Source organism: Toxorhynchites rutilus, chromosome 2 (assembly GCF_029784135.1).
Source record: "Toxorhynchites rutilus septentrionalis strain SRP chromosome 2, ASM2978413v1, whole genome shotgun sequence".
Classification (NCBI taxonomy): Eukaryota; Metazoa; Arthropoda; class Insecta; order Diptera; family Culicidae; genus Toxorhynchites; species Toxorhynchites rutilus.
The window spans coordinates 345,239,935-345,246,451 of NC_073745.1; positions in this window are offsets into that span (position 1 = coordinate 345,239,935).

The window sequence follows — 6,517 nt, forward strand, 5'->3', positions numbered from 1 at the left end:
GAAAACAATCCTGCTTCTGACATCTTTCTCTTTTCCACTGATCCAATAGCATCATCGAAAGGGGAATATCACGGTGTATCGTTCATGCTCAATGCAGTTTGCAATTATAAAGAGGGCGGAGCGTTTGTGTCCCAATAGCATGCAGATTGTTGTTGTTGTTCATTGCGGAGAACGACTGTGCATTGAGTTTCATTTGCAACGAGCTAAAATGTTGGCAAATGTTGAAAAGTACCGTTTATTTATTTTTATTCCGCTAGACACATATATCTTCTATAATTCGTGAAGCATTAACCAATTGACTTAAAGCCACTAGACTTCGATTATTATAGCATCTTAACAAATGATTCAAAGACTATCTGAGCCTAACCTGTTGATCTAATCAATGAGTACGTATGTAAATAAAGTAAATAAAAATGAATTACTCTTCAGATTAGATGGATTTCAGACTTTGAAACAGGGGAATCAATACTCTCGAAAATTGTTTTGGTGTGTTGAAAACGATGATGTTGCTGTGAACGGAAAACAACACGTAGAATGTGCACTTTGCTTCATAACTATAGAACCATTTATTAATTATTTTTTTTAATTTTAATTTTTTTAAATTTTCAGTGATATAGAAATGTACGGTTAAAATATATCAAAATATGGAATACAACATCTATGTTCGTTTATAAGTTTCATTGCAGTGATCTGACATGAAACATTTGAAAACCAAAGGAACCGGCTTTTCATAATTATGGAACCAAATAGAATTTTATTACTCCTTTACATTTTTTCATGTGTTATTATAGAGATTTTGAGCTCTCAATGAGTTCAAACAATCCTTTCGGCGTGCTTTCGACCAAGATGTGGAATGTTGAAATTTATCTATCTTTCTACGCAGTTCAAACTGCTCGTTTGAGTGCGGAGCAATTTTTGTGAGCACAGCCTAAAAATGCAGATGAGTTTGGCTATATTTGAAAACATACTCAAAAACGCAGATAACTGATTAAGTCACAGAAGTTGTATCAATGAAAAAAACACATAAAAAGTGGGTTTTATAGATTTTTTAAACATCAACTTACTTATTTGTACACTATTTTGTACTATTTTTTTAAATAATGAAAATTTTATATTTACATAATTTCATTCGCAATTATCGTTTGCTGAACAAGGTGCATGAAGTCCTCTTTTACAAATGTCCCCAAAAGATTAAATTCTACTTTAAGAGGTGCCAAGAAAAAAATATTAACATCAAACAAGAAGAGCGCTATCGCGCTCCCCCATATTCAAAGGGTTAAGCTCTTCAACACTTCCATACTGCTCGTTATCTGAATCCCTTGATCATGAAACCATATCATGGTCACTTACCTTGTATGTTGGAATATCCAATCACCACGGTAGTTTTTCAAAACCGACAGCAAATGATTCTGAAATACTCAATGAACTCATGGCTGTTCATTCAAGTTGATGTAAAGCAATTTGCACCAGTCTTTTTTAAGAGAATTCTTCTCGAATCATAAAAATTCCATCGCCAGGGTTGTGGATCGGAAAATAATGTGACTGTTAACCCTATCCGGTTTAGTATGTCAGGATGTCATTTCTTAGGAAATTTACCAAATTCCAAAATTCTGCTTAGATGGTAGATAGTCGAAAAGGTCTGAATTAGACAGCTTTTCCATCAACACGAATGATATATGTATTATAGTGACTTTCAGCCTTTGACTGGTTCATCATTTGGACCAACGGATTAATTCCGTTGGAAGGATGTTGGGAGTGAGAATTGAACTCATGACCTTCAGCGTAAGAGGTACGGATGTTAGCCACTACGCCAGATCGCCTCCCGCTGTTCACGCACACTATGCGCACTCTTGTTGTGGAAACGCAGCGTTGATCCTCTTGCGGATGAAAATAATTCGATTTTCTGCAAGTCCTTCTCGAACTTGGAAACTGGAACCACGTCACACGAAGCGGTTGGGTTACTCCTGATACTCCCAGCTTGCCGATGAGCGACTTCTCTACCAACGTACACAACTCAATACAATCAGAAGAGAGAAACGGCAAACTTTTTACGGAGCACAGTCCCACACACACACAGTCGGCACAATATTATTATTTTCAAATTAACTTGTTATCGCATCATTATGGCTGATCGCTGTCAAGAGTGCTAAAACGAGCTAAAAATCGAAACCATAGAGCAAAAAAATGCATACATCTTGCTCGATGCAACGAGACATCGAAGCTAGAGCCCGAATTGCATGCAAAAGTGTTACTTGTTGCAATATGGAAGGATGTGATCGACGAGTAAAATCTAAAAAACAATCCTATTTTATCATTTGATTTATTATTATTTACTTAGGGGAACTCGCCAAATGTTAAACGTTTAAGCTAGATATGTTCTTATATTTTTGATTTCTTCGTGATAACACATGAAATTACTGAAAACTTCCCAACATCACTCTATAGGAACCATTGAGCGTCATTTTTTGTTATATTTATTATATTAGACCACCTGAACGAACACAGAAAACATATATTTCAATGGTATCCTGCAACCCAAATGTTGAACACATATCCATTCATTCGACCAAATGTTGAACGATCCTCGCTAGATGTTGAACAGTTAGTTTCTTACCCAGTACTTACCTAGTATCATATAATCGTCTTGCGTGAGACAAATCGGTAATGTGAATAAACCCAATGACGATGCAGGGATACCAGATATAGGTAAATTGAATATTATTTTGTTTTATTATTTTCTTCGAAGTTTTTTAATTTGCAAGAATTTCCAAGTAATATGTAAGAAAAGAAAAAATAAGTATTGTCGCATATTCAAAATTATAAAAGGTTAAAATTGAGTATGTTCACATATATTAAATTGTTTACAAAAGTGGACGTTTCAGTTACATCGGATTGTTGTCTTCGGTATATTTTTTCATTTGTAATAGAACCCCGGACGATTGAAAAACTTTTAAAACATTCTATCAGGCGTTGTGAAAAAATAGTGGCAGTGAAAAAATCGCAGCTGGTTTTATTATAAAGCTTATTCCGAAGAGGCACTTTCTTACTTCTATTTTTTGAAAATAACAGTGCCAAGTGATCATTGTTTACACAATATTTTTAATCGCATTTTTCAGAGGTAAGGGTTATAAAAATGTTATCACTTTAGCTACATAACATGTGTAACCTTCAAACGCAGATGTTTTTGAAGATAGTGTTGGGGAAACAACAATTGTAATTGATTTCTAGCTAGAATTCCTCAAACTGTTCAACATTTGGAAAGTGTTCAACAATTAGCGAGTTACCCTAATTATTCATTTATTGATTTCATTCTCATAACGTGAGACATTGATATTTTTCAATGTTATAATGTTATAATTCACTCATCTACTGGATGTGACCTACTCAATTTATTTCCAATGATAGACAATTCGGTGTTGGTATCCGCAGAAATAAAAAAAATTGAACATCATGGTTGAAAAGTTGACAACATACCATAACAGAATAGCGCTAACTTCTGTTAGATATCAAACTATCATTATGTTTTGCAGCGGAACTAGTGAAAAAATTGAAATCAAGCCATTGTTTACTTGTTTCACTATTTCCACTAGTTATATTTTTATGTGGTTTTGGAACCAAAATCCATTCATTAATTGAAAAGGTATGAAATAGTGATGAAACGGATAGTAGTTTGGCCGAATATCGGATGCCCGATATCCCTCAATCTTCGAGTACGAGTTATTTTTTTTTATTTACTATGGCTCTACATCCCGATGAGATTAGATCTAATTCACTACATTTCGCCAATAAACCCGATCCATGGCTGCAGTTCTCCAACTCCCGGCTGCCCCGATTCTTGCTAAGTCCTGCTTCACCTGGTCCAACCACCTCGCTCGCGGGGCTCCTCTCCATCTTGTTCCTACCGGATTCGATGCGAACACCATCTTTGCAGGGCTGCTGTCCGGCAATCTTGCAACATGCCCTGCCCATCACACTCGTCCAGCCTTGACGACTTTCTGGATGCTGGGTTTGCCGTAGAGTTGCGCCAGTTCTTGGTTCATTCTCCTTCTCCATACTCCGTTTTCATGTACATCACCGTATATAGTTCTGAGCACTCGGCGTTCAAAAACACCAATCGCTTGTGAGTCCTCTTCAAGCCTCGTCCATGCTTCGTGCCCATAGAGAAAAACTGGTCGAATTAGGGATTTGTACATGGTACACTTCGTACGGAGTCGGAGTTTGTTGGATCTCAAGGATTTGCGGAGCCCATAGTAGGCACGACTTCCATTGACTATGCGTCTTCAAATTTCACGGCTGTTGTTGTTGTCAGTTGTTATCAACTACCAAGAAGAACTCTGTTGCCATCAGTCCCTCCTGCTAGCATGTATTCAGTCTTAGACACATTGATCCCTAGCCTAATCAGCCCTGCAGTGTAAAAATCTGGTCCGTCGTCGAACAACCGAGCATGAATCCGGCCTGATAACTTCCCACAAATCTACTTGCTATTGGCGATAGACGGCGGAAGAAGATCTGAGACAGAATTTTTCTAGGCACCTTTCAGGGTTGTGATGGCACGATAGTTCCCGCTTGTTACCTTTTTTATATATGGAGCAGATTACCCCGTCCTTCCACTCCTCCGGTAGCTGTTTTGTGGCCCAGATCCTGACTATCAACCGGTGCATACACTCTACAAGTTTTCCCGGACCTCCCTAGTAGAGCCTGCTACGAGGCCATCCTTACCAGCTGCTTTGTGGTTCTTTAGCTGATCAATGGCCTCCCTAACTTCACCCATCGTCGGGGATGCTACGTCATCGTTGTTCACTGCACCGGTGTAGTCCTCCTCAACGCCGTCTAGGCCTCCTGTCTGCGCGCTGATCAGGTGTTCATCGTAGTGCTGCCTCCACCATTCGATCACCTCGCGATCGTTCGTCGCATCTTGATGCCTCCTTCCTTGTTCCTGTACATTTTGGTCCGCGGCACAAAGCCTTTGTGCGAGGCGTTTAGTTTCTTGAAGAACTTCTGCGATTCTCGAGAACGATAAAGCAGCTCCATCTCCTCACACTCTTTCTCTTCCATGAGGCCCTTTTTTCCGAAAGAGATGTGTTTGCTGCCTTCGCTTCAGTCAGTATCGTTCCACGTTTTGTCGAGTCGCTTGTTGCAGCATGGCTGCGCGTGCTGATCCTCCTCGTTCAGGAGCGCTCGGCACTCGTCGTCAAACCATTTGTTCCGTTGTCCCCGTTGGTCATACCCGATGACGGTCTCTGCTGTGCTGCTAATTGCTGCTTTCAAGGTGTTCCAGCATTCATCGAGGGGAGTAGCATCCAGTTTGTCTACCCCCGGTAGCGCAGCTTCAAAACGCTGCGAGTATGTTGCAGCAACGTTCGGCTCCTGTAGTCGTCGTAGGTGGTACCATGATGAGCGCTGGTGTCTTATGTTATTGACGACTGACAGTTTAGAACGCAGTTTGACCATCACCAGCTGGTGGTCTGAATCGATCTTAGCGCCACGATAGGTTCTGACGTCGATGATATCCGAGAAGTGCCGACCGTCGATCAAAACGTGGTCAATTTGTGTTTCTGTTTGCTGTGGGGATTTCCAGGTGTATCGGTATTGGAGGCTGTGCTGGAAGAAGGTGCTACGTATGGCCATGTTCTTGGAGGCAGCGAAGTCGATAAGTCTTAGGCCGTTTTAGTTGATTCACTGATGGGCGCTGAACCTACCAATTACCGGTCTGAGCTCCTCCTCTTGGCCGACCTGAGCGTCTAAATCACCGATGACGATTTTGATGTCGTGTTTTGGGCAGCGATCGTATTTACGCTTTAGCTGCGCGTAGAATTCTTCTTTATCGTCATCGGTGCTAGCTAGATGGGGGCTGTGGACGTTGATAATGCTGATGTTGGAGAAGTGGCCTCGCATCCTCAATCTGCACATTCTTTCATTGATCGTCCACCAGCCAATCACCCGTTTTTTCATCTCCCCCATCACGATGAAAGCTGTACCCAGCTCGTGTGTGTTGCCGAATCTCTGGTAGATGGTGTACCCACCTTGAAACGATCGCACCATCGAACTATTCCAGCACACCTCCTGCAGCGCTACGATGTTGAAATTGCGGGCTCTCAATATTTCCGAAATAATTCGGGTACTCGCAAGGAAGTTGAGAGACTTGCAGTTCCATTCCGAATTCCCAATCTCTAGTCCGTTTTCTTTGCGTGGATCTAGTTCTGTGCGTTTAATTTTTACGGATGGCTTGCAGGGCCTGCACCAACCCCCTGTCTCGCCGGAGGACCGGCGTGCGCAGCTCTTTTTGAAGTCCCCGCTGGCACGAAGACAGTAATCAGCCGCCCCTGACATGGAAATCAGACGCTGTTTTGAGCCGCACCTCCATGGTGAACAGACGCTCGGATAGGTCCCCTTCCCTGTCAGCATACGACCAAGATCCCACCGGGGTTGGTTACCCGTTCTTCACTATAGTTACTCGTACCCCAGCCGGCACCACGGAGAGGTAGGGATAGTAGTTACTGGACAGGAAGCTAAGGAT